This window comes from Micropterus dolomieu, linkage group LG18 (genome assembly GCF_021292245.1).
Source record: "Micropterus dolomieu isolate WLL.071019.BEF.003 ecotype Adirondacks linkage group LG18, ASM2129224v1, whole genome shotgun sequence".
In the NCBI taxonomy this organism is placed as follows: domain Eukaryota; kingdom Metazoa; phylum Chordata; class Actinopteri; order Centrarchiformes; family Centrarchidae; genus Micropterus; species Micropterus dolomieu.
In genome coordinates, this window is record NC_060167.1 from 11,829,882 (window position 1) to 11,845,009 (window position 15,128).

At 42.9% G+C, this 15,128-nt stretch overlaps 1 protein-coding gene across 4 annotated transcripts in view; it reads left to right on the forward strand.

Moving 5' to 3' along the window:
- The window catches only part of LOC123956610 (metabotropic glutamate receptor 4-like), a 174,246-nt gene that overhangs the window by 140,420 nt on the left and 18,698 nt on the right, over positions 1 to 15,128 (forward strand). The gene's annotated exons all lie outside the window — the stretch shown is intronic.

Below are 15,128 nucleotides of genomic sequence, written 5' to 3' on the forward strand. Positions count from 1 at the left end.
AAATGTTAGGGCTTTTCTGCCCTGTTTTTACCATCTCTTGACCCCTCAGATTTGTCTCGTGACCCTTTGTGTCCTGACCCACATAATGGGAACCACTGGAATAAACTATCAAACAGTATATTAGGCAGCTAGTAGAGCTTAACAATTTTGGAAAATAATCTAACTGCGATTTTTTTTTTAACCAATATTGCGATTGCGATTTAATATGCGATTAATTTTTAAGCTCTTTCCCTTCTGTATTATTAGTAAACATACTTCTTTCTTGTAGGTCAGGCCTGTGTTTGATGAAATTAGGTGATGCATGAATTGCATGAATTATTATTATGAGCAATGATGGAAAAGAAATATCAAATTTTAATAATATGAGAAAGATAATTTGAGAGTCAAGTCATGGCATTAAATAATAGGATATATCATCAGGTAGGCGTTCACCACACTGTATTATGGAGTTAGCACTCAATACAAAACCTACAGTTCAACCACCAATTAATAGTATCTCAAAAACCTCCAAAAATACTCAGTTTGAGGTTCAATTCAAAAGTTGGCCAATGAAAATAAAAAAGCCTTTCGTATTTAATAGACAAGTTTAGTAATTCTCTGACAACACCGGAGTTCCCCACCCCCGCAGCCTCCGATGCTGGTAAGCAGCGCACTGGCTGTAACTCGGGAGAGAGTGGGCCTCTTTCGGACTTGTGAGTTTGAAACGCCGTTTCACAGATATTTTGGCTGTGTGTGTGACGCTGGCACCGATCGCTTACCATACTACACGTGTCTTTCCGCATTTTTCCTGTCCTCCAAAGCGGCGGATGGCCCGACGATTTCAACCACCAACACCACCAGTTTACCCACGGGTGGTGGTTGCTACTTTCATTCCGTGTGACGCCAAAGTTTCTGTAGTGTCAGCTTCTGTTAAGCCATTGTACAACAAGAAGGCAAGATACAGCGTAACGTGCGAAGTTGATGCTTCCTCTGTAGACTTATTTACTCTCGCGAGTCATGTGACCAGAGTGTAATCGCAGCCTTTACGATTAGAAAATCTCATTTAATCATATCGCAAAAATATCGGTAATGCAATTAATCGTTCAGCCCAAGCAGCTATAATTAGGTCCAAGTAGGATAGCTACAATACAATTCTGTTTACATGTCAATATGAATATTAGATTATACTGAATATAGTATAACTTTGACAGCAACTGTTGTGTATACTTTTACTATGATACTTTAATAATAAGTACATTTTGCTTTGAATATGTCTGTACTTAAATTTGAATCCTGGATTTTTCTGCACACTCATCAACTTTTTTTTCAGAAATCTTTAAATTTGTACCTCAGTCCCACACTAATGTTAATTATTTTAAAATATTCTACTGTGCATGTATTCTATGATGTCATGTGGAAGCCTCATATTTCAAATGTACTAACAACCTATGAAGTGTTGACACAGTTTTATGAGTGCATCCTCTAATAATCTAACACAAGCCTATGACTGATATATGACGGCTATATGCCGTACTGCATTAGAGACCCACAAGCTTTTACACAAACACAAGCTCACACTCGCATTCCCATGTCAAATCAATGTGTCTGACCTCATGAACCGTGGACCTGGATCACATCCAGCGGGACCAATGGGAAGCCACAGGTCAAGAGGGATCCGAAAGGGACATGGAAATGGAGGCTGGGCTTGTAACGCACATCCAGTGGAGACATTCTTGGTTCAAAGCCAAAGGGGTACAACAATGGCACAGTAGAAATGTGTAGATCCAGTTGAAAGAGGTCTTTTGGCAGTGCAACAAAAGGGGCTCAGTGGCTACAAGAGAGTACAGCAGTGAGGGAAAGGCCTCATACTGGCATGGACACTATCAGTGGTGCCAGCATGGGTCTGACAGATGCAACAAATTAATCCTTACCTCCTTCCCTCTGGGATTAAACAAAACAATGCATCAAAATGCTGGCCTGGAAAACTGGCTGTGATAGTTACCTTTGTGGAAAAACGTTCTAGAGTGTGTGTGTGTGTGTGTGCGCATTGTGTCACGCTCAGCATCCCAAAATAATTTCTATAGTTTACAGCATTGCAGAAAATCTGCATATGACTGCAGTCAATTGAATTACATTAATAATGCAATATGTGACCAGCAGTACAATTACATTTTGTCATATGCTGCATGTTGTGTTAACACCATAAAGTCTAAACTATTGTGGATCTGCATACTGGCTTCCTCTTACCCCACAAATCCACTGGTGTTAAAACGCAAAACGGCATCTACATGTTGAAAACAATGAGTCCTGCTGAGCTCAATAGAGACTGCTTGTTATATGTTACATTTACTGAAATGTATTCAGGAAAATGTACTGAAATGTCAACAAGCATCCCAAAGTAAAGAAAAAGCAGTCCAAGTGCAAAGTCCACATTATTTTTTAATGTGAGTGTTGCACATCTTAAGTCACAAGTCAACTGCAGCCTGGGATATCAGCGAGTTCTTTGTTTAATCATTCCATCTCCTCTCTCTGAAGATGAAAGAGAATTATACAATCACAGGGAGATTGAACAGCTTTTTTGGAGGATGAGGTAATCCATTAGCTAGCATGGCTTTGAATAGTAAAATAGAAGTGGGGGGAAAAAGCTTTGAAGGGTAAGTAAAGTCCTACTTTCTGTTTCTTCTCCTTCACCTCAGATGGGTTTAATTTACAAACCCTGAAAACATGTCTCAGCCATAATACACAATTATATTAATCACTCATGAATTATTATTTCTTGTAGAAAACTGTATACACAATGGCTGGGAGATAGTTCCACTTTTGTCATTTGGAAAACTTCTACCATTGCCTTGAGCGTTGTTAAGGTAAGACATGAGATGGAAGACAAAATGGAAATGCTTCAGGGAAATGTCCTACATTTTTTCGTGCCTCATTTGAGAGAGAATAATCATATTTAATATATACCTAAAAGGGCTTTTGAGTGCCGAGTTGGAAAAAAGCAGCATTAAGTTACTTTGGTATTGTAGACTGTTTTTAAGAGACTGTCCTCCCGGGAAAAAAGACTGCATCAGTCATGTCAGCAAGTCCCCAAAAACACCAAACGTTTACTTTAAGTGGCAAAGCAAGCAAGGTAGTAGTGTGAGCCACAAAATCCACAGAGGGAGGAGTTCGTTGGATGAGTAGGTCACCAATGTAGGATTCAGGGACATTTAGTTCCATTTTCTGCTGGGAAAAAAAAGTTATTTTAACTATGACAATGGTTTCATAAACCTTAAACAAAAAGTTGTGACAGAGACATTTTGACTGAGACCCCTAACTTTAACATAGTAGTAATTTCAAACCAACTTAACCAATCATAAGGATCATAAAACTGAACGGTTTTGGAAAGCACAGACAAATGATGTCACCCTGGCAAGTGTCAGATCATAGAACGCTTCTATGTATCATTCTGAATGGCTGTTACAAACAGCGTGTTTTGTTAATTAAATCTGGATAACTTATTGGCTTTTACTGCCTAATAAAGCTGCTATGAATCATTAATTAGTAGTCAACTATTAAATTAATCAAACTATTTAGATAAATGATTTTTTTAAGTAAAGACAAACGTAAATTCTTTGATTTCAGCTTCTTAAATGTGAATATTTTCGGGTTTCTTTACTCCTCTATGGCAGTAAAGTAAATATCTTTGGGCTGTGGACAAACCAAGATGTTTGAGTTTGTCGTCTTGTCATTTTTCACAGTTTTCTAACATTTCATAGACCAAACAACTTATTGGTTAATGAAAAAAGATTAATCTACAATGAAAATAATCATTACTTACAGCTCTACTGCCTAACAGTAAAGTAGCCAGTTTTGCTGTGCAAGGCTTCATATAAAAAACAAACCCTGTGAACTGATTCTCTGAGCTGTTACATAAACACAGTTCTTATTTAAGGAATTAACATGTCAAAGCAAACACACCTCATAATCATCGTACTGTAAATGACAGGGCCCACAAAGCCTCACAGCCCACGTTGACATGTCTTTCAGGGCAATTAAATGCTCCACTTCCTCCGGGTCTTGATTTACCTTATCTAGCCTCGCTGTACGCTCATCACCAGTTTACAGCAGGCCTCTGCCTCTGCATTACAAGCACAGTCATTTATTCATCTGGTGCCAGGATAAATGTAACGAATGCCATGGGAGGCTTTCTCTATCATTCAAACAGAGACATCTGGTCTATCTATGGAGTGTGATCACCAAGCTTTCTGCTAGCTGCAGGAATAGAAGTGACACCTGCTTACCTAGAGAAACCATCTAAATCAGCAGCTGTCTCAAAGACAGAGGCAGGAGGAGCAGCGTCGGACAATAGCTTGCATGGGAATGAGGCTTCAGCACAATGGGCTCAGTTCAAATTCAATCAGTCCACACAAAGAGGCACTGCCATTACAGTGCATGAATGGACTGATGCATTGAGTGGTGTTGTTTATTTCACTATGAAGACTCCATCACACTATTGGCACTGTCAACTCGATGACAAAAACCTGCTGTTAGTGCACACAATGAGTGGGAGTTGCAGTAAGTTCTACGAGACTAGATGTCAGACAGAAGTGTGCTCGCGACTGTGTCGGCTCTGTGTTCTTCCCTGCTACCTGTTACCATCCCCTGGTCCTTTCATTTCTCTCTTTGTGACCTTACAGTAGAAAGATAACCAGCATTATTCACAATAACATGAATAATAGTGCTCCAGTGAAGCTAACCTAGAACAAAAGATTGTGATCTTTATAAATGACATTCCCCCACGCAGCTATTATTGTGTCCCCTAAGGCTTCTATTTGTTTATTAGCTTAATTAGAGTGCAATTATAGTGAATTCTCATGCAGCATGCCCCTCTGCGGAACGTTTCCATAGCATGCTGAGAAATAATGCAGCAGCTTAATGTAGAGTGGGAATTGTGCAGTTTAAATTAATTTGGTAGTTTGCATCCTGAAGCAGAAGCTCTCTAGAGTCCCTGGTTTAAAATAGAATGTTTACATTTGGGTACCCTCAGATTAATCTTACATTATCAGTTATCACAGACGTTATCACTCTGTTGTGTTGCACATTCTACCTCGCATCTAGTTCAGTCGTTAATGCTGCCATACACTGCTTCTCCTATGTTGTTTTTTGCTTCAGGCAAGATCTACTGATTGCAGTGTGATGATATGTGTATGAAATATACAGCAACTGGCTTTTATGAGCTCCGGTCTGTGTATGCTCAGGTGCACTGCAATCAGGGAAATACAAATTAATGGATGGAGCTGGTCTGAAACTGAAAACAAACTCCATTTGTAAGCAAACACACTTTGGCACTAATGAAGCAGTACAGTTGGAGGGTTTTTTGTTTGTTTTTTTTAATCCCGAGGCATCTTGATGCTATGGTGAAATACTAGACAGAAATATAGTTATTTCAAATAAGATAACAATATTAAGAAAGGCGCTATACAAATAACGCCAAAATAAATGCCAAAGATATGTTTGAGACAGTTTAGAAACTGTTTTGTTACACCAACCGAAAAGTGCCACTTGTTGTTTTTTTATACTGTATATTTATACTGTATAACAGCACACTCAGCCTAGGCCTCATCTCTAGTGATAAATGTTAGTTTATGTTATTTGTATGGATCTGTATGAATCAGCAGTATTAGTCGGGCTCTAATTGTGCTATTGTTGAGCATTCTGTCATACAGTCGAAAAGCACATTGTAATGAAGAAGTTTTTTTTGTTGATGTTTTTATGTTTTGTCTGATATACCCCTGTTCAGAAGAAATAATATTTAATTTCAACCAAAGCTGCAAAGACTAGTTCATTAATAGTTTAGTTAAATGAATTTAGCTTCTCCAGTGTGAGATTTAGTTTTGGTCACCTTGGTCTCTGGAAGTATTTTCACAGTTTTATGATGAGTTATAGACAATTAATTGACTAAATAATCTGCAGATTAATTGATGATGAAATAGTCATTAGTTACAGCCTGTACTGTATTGCAAATATACTTGTACATGAACTACTTTTGCATACATTTGTATCATATTGTGATGTATATATTGAAGTTTTTTTTTTTTTTTTAATATCGTGATACCAGTTTTAGCTCTATCCCCCGAGCCCTTTTTCAATTTATGGCTAATTAACTCCAATTTTACTGTATGTACTAAGTGATGCAAGGATGGCTTTGAAGAGAGCTATTCTTGGTTGAAAGGCAGCAGAACTTTTTTGTCTGTGCATGTGAGTAACAGCTTGGGTTCAACAGTAAGTCCCTGAGGCAGCAGTGAACCAAGCCCAGAGCAGTTCACTGGTTAACACTCCCTACAGCTGAGAGGGGACTACTGCAGCTGTCCCCTTTATCATACAGCCTCCATTCTTCCATTGTTCTCTCCAGCCAGCAGTCCCACGTGGTACCAGGACTGGCTGAGATGAGATGCAGCCAGTCTGGGGGGGAAAGCGCTGTGGAGAGTCACAAATAATAAAAAACAAACAAGATATTCAATCAGCGGTCACATCTGGAGAGCTAAATGCTACCCTGCTTTGATGAAAAACCAGCGGGGATCTACTGAGGGTCACTCAGTAGCTGATGCAAACCCATTCAGTCAAAGGTAGAGATACTACTCTAAAGGCAGAATCATATCAAATATTTACTGTTTAGTTTAAGGTACAAAGCCTATGAATGAGAGCCTGTCTTAGTTGCGTCTTATATCCTGGCCCCAGAAAGTGTTTGATCGTGATCTGCTAGCGCATGTTAAGATCATACATTGGAATCCATATACGGTCTTAACAGTGGTTTAATTACAGTCATAAATCAGTACTCATGGTATTCGAAGAACAATGATGCACTCTGCACTTTTTTCATCCTGCAGCTGCTCATTTCTGCTGAGATTCTCATCACTTTTGCCCACAGCAGTGTTTCTTATTGAAAATCTGCCTTTCCCATCCTACAGAGAAAATAAGACACTTGTGGGTAGCCCTTGTGGGATTAAAAAATAATAATAATTAAAAGAAATATTTCTTTTACTCAGCAGTTTAATAAACCGCCTTTACAAGACAGGAACTGAAAGTTTGCCTTATTAAATGCCTTTAAAAGTGAAACACAAACAAAAATGGCTTCGGCTTGAGGCAGTGTGAGAACCTAAAGTGGAAAAATATGAAGTTTTTTGTTTGTCACAGCAACAGATACAGGCCAGATGCTGTAACGTCAGGCTTCACAGCATGATTGAATTTTATGCTTACTGATCAAATTTGGATGAGGGATGGCAATTTTTGTTCAATGATTTCGACATAGGAGGGAGACAATGCATTTATCTGCATGGTATAGCCCTTAATAACAGCCTTTTAATACTATCATGTAAGAATTTGTTTCCCTGAGATCATGATGCCCATTGCTAGCTCCTGACCCCCTCCGTCTCAACTATTATTGTCACGGAGTTACTAGATAAATACCCTAAATTAGATTATTTGGTTGTTTTATATATTTGTAGCAGTTCAAGTGTAACCACACACAAGCAAATGATTCCTTTTAAATGAGCCGATTTGATGCTATTAGAGTTTTGGGTAACACTTTATATGAAGGTTATCACTATAATGACTTATGCATATATTTATAACACCATATAATGCTTCCATAAGAAATTATAACAATTGTTATAATCACTTAAACATGCATTAAGCACTATAGCAAAGTTCATAACTCATTGTGACCTTTTGATTTAATATTTTATAACTAATAGTAATACAAGTTTATTCCACTGTGTGCCAAAAATCTTCGAATAATATTACGTTTTCAGTTAGTATAGATTCTTATTAGATACACTGCGATGCGGACATGGAAGATTCTGAATTGATTAACAAATGTCAAAAAGCTATCTAAATGTTAATTGATAACGTAATGTTCACAGAACGCAAATGGCGGGACCTTCGGAACTGCAGCGCCTGGACAGTCGGAGGTGTGCACATAACAAAGACCCGTGATGTCTGTTGCTGGTCTGAGGCCAGTGTTGCCCCCTGTATTCGACGCATTTCACCGTTACTGAATGAATGACCACGCTACTGAAATTTCACATATTCGTCAATATGACTGCGACACTATTGATTTTCACTGGCTACACTGTGCAGCAACACTCATCACTGTTTTGGCTCCCTGTGTTTCCTGTGTGTGCCAGCGAAAGAGACAGAGAGAGTGGCAGAACGGGGAGATCGTGAAGGTAAAATTTAGCGGGGGAAAATACTAGTTCCATTGGGCTATTGGGTTTACCCCCTCCGCGCACATGAGTGGCACTGAGAAAAGCTGTCTACGCCCACCCACAGCGTGGGCCTCTCCTACGTGCGCACCTTGTATATACAGTGGATAGAAAAAGTCTACACACACCTATTAAAATGCCAGGCTCTTATGATGTAAAATATTGAGACAAAGATAAATCATGTCAGAACTTTTTCCACCTTTAATGTAACCTATAATGTGAACAATTCAATAGAAAAACAAATTGAAATATTTGAGGGGGAAAAATGAAAAATAAAAATCTTACAATAACCTGGTTGCATAAGTGTGCACACCCTTAGACTAATACTTTGTTGAAGCACCTTTTGATTTCTTTGATTTCTTGGTTCTAGATGAAGATGGCGCTGCAGACAGCCGCCTCGGGATTACGCTCCGTAGTGCTTTTTGTGTTTTTGTTAATTAATGCTGCTGTCCCTCTCTGGTAACTTTTACCAGAGAAGAGCTCTTAAACATTTGACTTTCAACTGCTCATACTATTCCACCGCTCTTTATTGACCCTGGAACTTTCCCGGAGTTACTAGTTGGAGGAGCAGCAGCTCTGTTTGGGATCCTTCGGAAACGGCGCAGGGGAAAACGTGCAGGTGCGCTGGTTAAGATGAGACAGCGGGGATTTCGCACTGCGCTCCCTTCAATTCACCTGGCGAATGTCCGCTCTCTGGCCAACAAAATGGACGACCTGCTACTCCTCAACAGAACTAACTCGGACTTCTGCAGATCTGCTGCCCTTTGTTTCACGGAATCGTGACTCACCGAGCGCATCCCGGACAGCGCACTTCACCTACCGGGATTTAATCTCATCTGCGCGGATCGCGAAAGGGAGCTCACGGGAAAAACACGAGGAGGCGGACTCTGTTTCTATATAAACGAAGGTTGGTGCACAGATGTCACAAGAAATCATGCAGGCCTTACCTAGAGACATTATTTATTATTATTATTATTATTATTATATTATTATTATTACCACAGGAGTTTTCCTCGTTTGTTCTGGTCGCTGTTCTCGTCGGCCAGGAGTATTAACGCCTCACTAACACAGGCCTGAGGTGGGATACCTCAGGCCTGTGTTAGTGAGGCGTTAATACTCCTGGCTGACCAGATAACTAACATGGAGAAAAACATCCAGACTCCCTGCATATTGTTCTTGGGGACTTTAACAAAGCAAACCTCAGTCATAAACTTCCAAAATACAGACAGCATATTAAGTGTCCCACCAGCGACACTAACACACTGGACCACTGCTACACAACATTAAAGGACGCCTATCGCTCTGTTCTCCGTGCAGCCTTAGGACTCTCTGATCACTGTCTGGTTCATCTTATCCCGACACATAGGCAAAAACTGAAATCTGCTAAACCTGTTGTAAAGACTGTGAAAAGATGGACCAACAAGTCAAAGCTGGAGTTACAGGCCTGCTTTGACTGTACTGACTAGAGTGTTTTTGAGGCTGCAGCCACTGACCTGGACGAACTCTGACACTGTGACTCTTACATCAGTTTTTGTGAGACAATGTGTGTGCCGACTAAAACCTTCTGCACATACAACAACCAAAAACCCTGGTTCACAGCGAAGCTCAGGCAGCTTCAGACCAAGGAGGATGCCTTCAGAAGTGGGGACAGAGTCTTGTACAACCAGGCCAGGAACACAATGACTAAAGAGGTCAAAGCTGCAAAGAGGTGCTACGCTGAAAACTAAATAACAGCTTTGCAGCCAACGACCCTGCGTCGTTGTGGAGAAGCCTACGGACACTCACAAACTACAAGAAACCATTCCCCAACACTGCTGGTACTCAACGACTGGCAGATGAGCTGAATGGTTTCTACTGTAGGTTTGAAAAGCCCAGAGTCACACCTCTCCCCCACTCCAACACCATCTTCAAACAGTCACCTTCCCCCTCTGACCTCTCACCTGCACTCAAGATCTGTGAAGAGGATGTGAGCCACCTCTTCCAAAGGCAGAAGATCAGGAAGGCTCCTGGACCTGATGGTGTCTCACCATCGTGCCTGAAAATCTGTGCGGACTGGCTGGCCCCCATCTTCACTCAGATCTTCAACAAATCACTGGAGCTGTGTGAAGTTCCCTCCTGCTTCAAACGTTCCACAGTCATCCTGTTCCCAAAAAAACCCTCCATCTCTGGACTAAATGACTACAGGCTCAAAGCAACAAGCAGTACACTCTCTGTTCACGATCAGAGGTCCCTTCACACACCCGTCCCCACAGAAACTGTGTATGAGCCAACGACAGCGGACATTTCGCGTTGTGTGGACAGAACACATATACACCCTGTACAGGGGCAGTGTGTGATTCTGTTCACATTACGCACGTTCCCCCGGCAGCGCCTGACTGCGAGCTAGTGCATAATCACTGTGTCATATGAGCCCTCTAAGCAGTCATTACGCTTCATGCGGACAGGATAGCACTACACACAACCCCAGAGGTGTGTGACAGGCTGTGTTGTGTGCTGTACATGTGTGATGTACGACAACAAGTGTGTACCGTACACATTACGCACGGCAGGTGATAGTGACGCTGGGGAGAATTGCGTTTCTTGTAAACTACATGACCTAGTGTTGCACTTTACAGACAGCTGCTCTTGAGATTATGAAGAAAGCTGCGGTTTCTCACCTCCCCACATTGTGTGAGCCAGCTGTGTGTTAAACAAATGGCTAACAATCAGCCTGGGCTTGCTGCAAACCTGCACATCCTCTCTCCCCTTGCCCCCTCCCTGACATGGTCAGGTGGCTGGCCTGAGCCCACATGTACGCCTCCCCAAACGTCTTCCCTTGCTGGTCGAGTGGCGCAGCGATGAGCCCCTGCCTCCCTCCCCTCACCAGGGGAGTGGCATAACACAGACAGGCTGCAGCTGGCCTAATGGCTTTCATGCAGTCTGGCTCTGATGCCCCAAGCAGAATATTTCCTCCTCGGCCTGCCACTGTCTCTATGAAGTCAGTGGCTGCCATCACACTGCGTGTGTTGAGGCGGTTCTGGAGCCACTGCGGCGGTTGGGCATCAGGGTCCTGTTTTATCCGGACAATGTGCTGCTGCTGGTGCAGTCCCAGGACGAGGCGGTGATGCAGACAGCAGAGCTTGTCGAACACCTGTCTCACCTGGGTTTTTCACAGTGAACTGGAAGAAGAGTGCTGCTCTCCCCTCCCAGAGGCTCACCTACCTGGTGTGGTACTTGACTCCTCTCTGTGGAGAGCACGGCTCTTTCAGGGAAGGGTGGAGGCTCTGGTGGAGCTGCTCCGTTGTGTTATCCCACAGGCAGTGGTGACAGCTCTGTCAGTCATGAGGCTTCTGGGCCTCATGTCGGCTGCTCACGTGGTGGTCCCCCTGGGCCTCCTGCACATGAGGAGGTTGCAGCGGTGGTTCATCTGCCTGTGTGTTGACCCGGTGAGACAGAGACGGCGCCTGATCGCTGTTCCTCTGTCTGTGGGTTCGAATCTGGCCTACTGGCGGGACTCCCTCTCTCTGAGCCACATGCCTCTCCACATAAATGTGCCGGAGCTTCTCAGCCAGGCGGCTGCTCCTGTGGGCGTGTTGAACAGAGGGGCGGACATCATGTTGAGGGGGGGCCCTCGCCCAGATGAGTGGTGCGTCCATCCCGATCTGGTGGCCCAGATCTGGCTCCGGTTCAGCGTGGCAGAGGTGGATCTGTTTGCCGACCGGGAAAACGCTCAGTGTGCCCTGTGGTTTTCACTGAGCCTGCGGGACGTCCTCCTGCTGCCCTCTTGGCGCTGGTCTTACACGCGCAAACCCAACCCCCTTTTTGAGCCTTTAGTGACAGCGGACCTGAAGTTTCTTTCGGCCAAGGTCGCCTTACTTCTGGCTCTGACATCGGCCAAGAGGGTCAGCGATCTGGCTGCCCTCTCTGTGGCTCCGTTGTGTCTCAGGATTCAGGCAGCAGCTCTGCTGTCCTGTGCCCCAATCCTGCATTCATGCCTAAGAGCATCACCAGCTCTTTTCGGTTTTGGGTGATTACTGTCTCGGGCCTCTTTCCCCCCCCCCCATGGGTCTGAGGACAACGCTACGTCCCACCTCCTCTGCCCAGTGCATGCGCTGTCCTATTACTTGGCTGCCTGGCGCCGTTTGCAGTGCGTGTTTATGCAATACAGGGAGCAGTCCAAGGGGCTTCCCCTGTCGGTGCAGCACCTGTCTCGCTGGCTGTGTGAAGCCAGCTGTGTGTCTGCCAGTGAGTCCCCTCCTGACGGCATCAGGGCACACTCCACGAGAGGCGTCTCCTCCTCTGTGGCACAGTGGGATGACGGTAGACGACATCTGCACGGCGGCTCCCTGGTTGTCCCCATGCTCTTTCGTCCGTGGGATGTCTCCTGTTTCTCGCTGACTCACTCAGTACTGAGTGTTTTGGCTGAGTGATTTTCCCTTGTGAGTGTGCGCCCTCTCCCACAGGACGGTGGGGGGAAGCGGTCACTGCTCGTGCTGGCCCTGCTCTGTGCGCTGCTGATGCGGTCGCTGTTGTGACCCCGCCTGCTTCTGCACAGCTGCTGGGCCCCCCATCCAGTCCCCCGACTATTACACATGGGTCAGTCCCCTGCCTCCCATGTTGCGCCATCGGTGCCAAGCGGGTGACTGGGTGGCTCATTTATGGCTCTGGGCAGGTGGGTTTTGTGCTTGGTGGTACCGTATGGGCCAGTGAGGCGTTGACTCATCCTGCTTCACCTCTAACCCAATAGTGATAGCCTTAGAGGGCGAAGCCTATACGAAATAGAATGGTAGTTACATATTATAACTCCAGATTCTATGAGTATAGGCGCAGCCCTCTAAGTTGAAGGCCTCACTGGACCTTGGTTCTCAGTACTGAAGAAAAGGCATTTTGGGAGCCGAAGGCCAGGTCTCACCGTTGTGTAAATATCCAAGGTGCGAACGTAGGAGAGGCCCACGCTGTGGGTGGGCATAGGCAACTTTTCTCAGTGCTGCGCAGGCACGCGGAGGGGTAAACCCAATAGCGATAGCCTTAGAGAGCTGCGCCTATACTCATAGAATCTGGAGTTACAGTACGTAACGTACAGTTACTTAGTAAGTTGTCAGTCTCGCAGAACATGTGCAGTGTAGGTCACGGTTTGTTCGCTCAGTGTGTTGTTTCCGCAACTGTTGAAAAAGTGAAGGCGAACTCCTCACCCCTGTAAAGCACGTTGATTGTTTTTTGGCTCCCTTGTAAATTAGCTAAATTAGTAATGGATTAATGTTAATTAGTTGCGTGTCATTACTACCTAATTTGTCGGAGAATGAGAACATCAGGTCCTAGCTAAACTGGTGTCCTGTACATATACTGTACATCCTGATAGTTAAATTATATTTCAGTTTTCAGAGGAGTCTGACAACTGGTTGTTAAAGGAAGGACGCTGGTGACCACGGAGGAGCTCAGGCTAGGAAAGTAAATTAGAGATGTAAACTAGTCCTTTTAAGCAATTGTGGAGGCGCTACTTTTGGATTTTAATGTGCAAATGAAATGCTTAGTAATTATGCAGACATCACATAGAAAAAAACATGCATCAAGATGGATTGCAGCCCTCTGAATTGTAATCAAATCAGAGAGATTCACACTGCTACTGCCCAAACAGTATTCCCATTCAACTACTTTTAAATGTTCTTTAAAAAGTTGTGGAGCGGTTGCCACAATGTCTCCAATTGTCCACTGCATCTATGACAACATCTGAGCCTCTTCTTACATGATGTTATATGGTTGGTAACATGTCTTCTCTTGAGCAATCTCTCACCACCCTGAGTTTCCTTGATGTAATTAAGATGTCTTTTTGCAAAATGTTCATAAAGTGAAGTGAGTTTCCCTGACCAAAATGTGTCAGTTTACTTAAAGCAAACAAATGCATGTTATAAGTTCTTATAATTAGTTTATATGGTATTATGGCCATCTGTAATATATTACACAGGGATAGACATGTTAATACTTTACTAAAAAAACAAAGACATGCTATATAACATTAAACATTACTATAAGCTATTATTCCATTTTAGATCACTAATTCTAAATTGTGACTAAAGTGTATTTATAACGAGGCGGAGTCGATGGTTAAAATGTACTATGGAACATGGACGGAGATTCTTGGCGCACAGTGATATAAACTGGTATAACTATTAGTTATGAAACTTTAAATCAAAAGGTCATAATGACTTATGAACTTTCCTATAATCCATGTTCGTAAGTGATTATAACAATTGTTATAATGTCTTATGGAAGCATTATATTGTGTTATGAATATATGCATAAGTCAGTATAGCGATGACCTTCTTAGAAAGTGTTACCGAGTTTTGATTTTATTTAAAACAGCCTTTGTTTTTTGACACTTTTAATCTAGTGGGAGATTTCGTAGCTCATAAATCCTCTATATCCTATCTGAATGACATGAACGCAAAATATTACTGTAATAACTAGGTAACAAACTGAGTTGGAGAGAACATTTGTTTCTACAGCTGGTAGTACAGATTTAAGGCCTAATGTGTGTTTCAATATCCACTAGTGTGACCTTTTTTTTGTTGTACCCATGCCAACACCTCCCCCCACAGTTAGTCTACAAAAAGTATAGGCCTCCTTCTGTAGAGAATGTCATAATGTTTGGAAGTCTGCTGTGGCATTTAATTATAACTTCTGTAACACAATTTACGAGTTTAATTCCTCTCAGATGGCCAGTCAAGCAGTCACAACATATAGTAAGATGTACAGAAATTACACAGGCTCTCTTTCTTCTTTAATGCTTCCCTGAAGATGACTCATTAATTTGCCGCAGCTTTGGAAACAATTAAAATGGAATGAGTGAGAGTGATACTCAGAGTTGCCCTCCCCTGCAATTCAGAGGATTTGACCATGTGTAAAATTTTCACAAGCTTGTTTCTT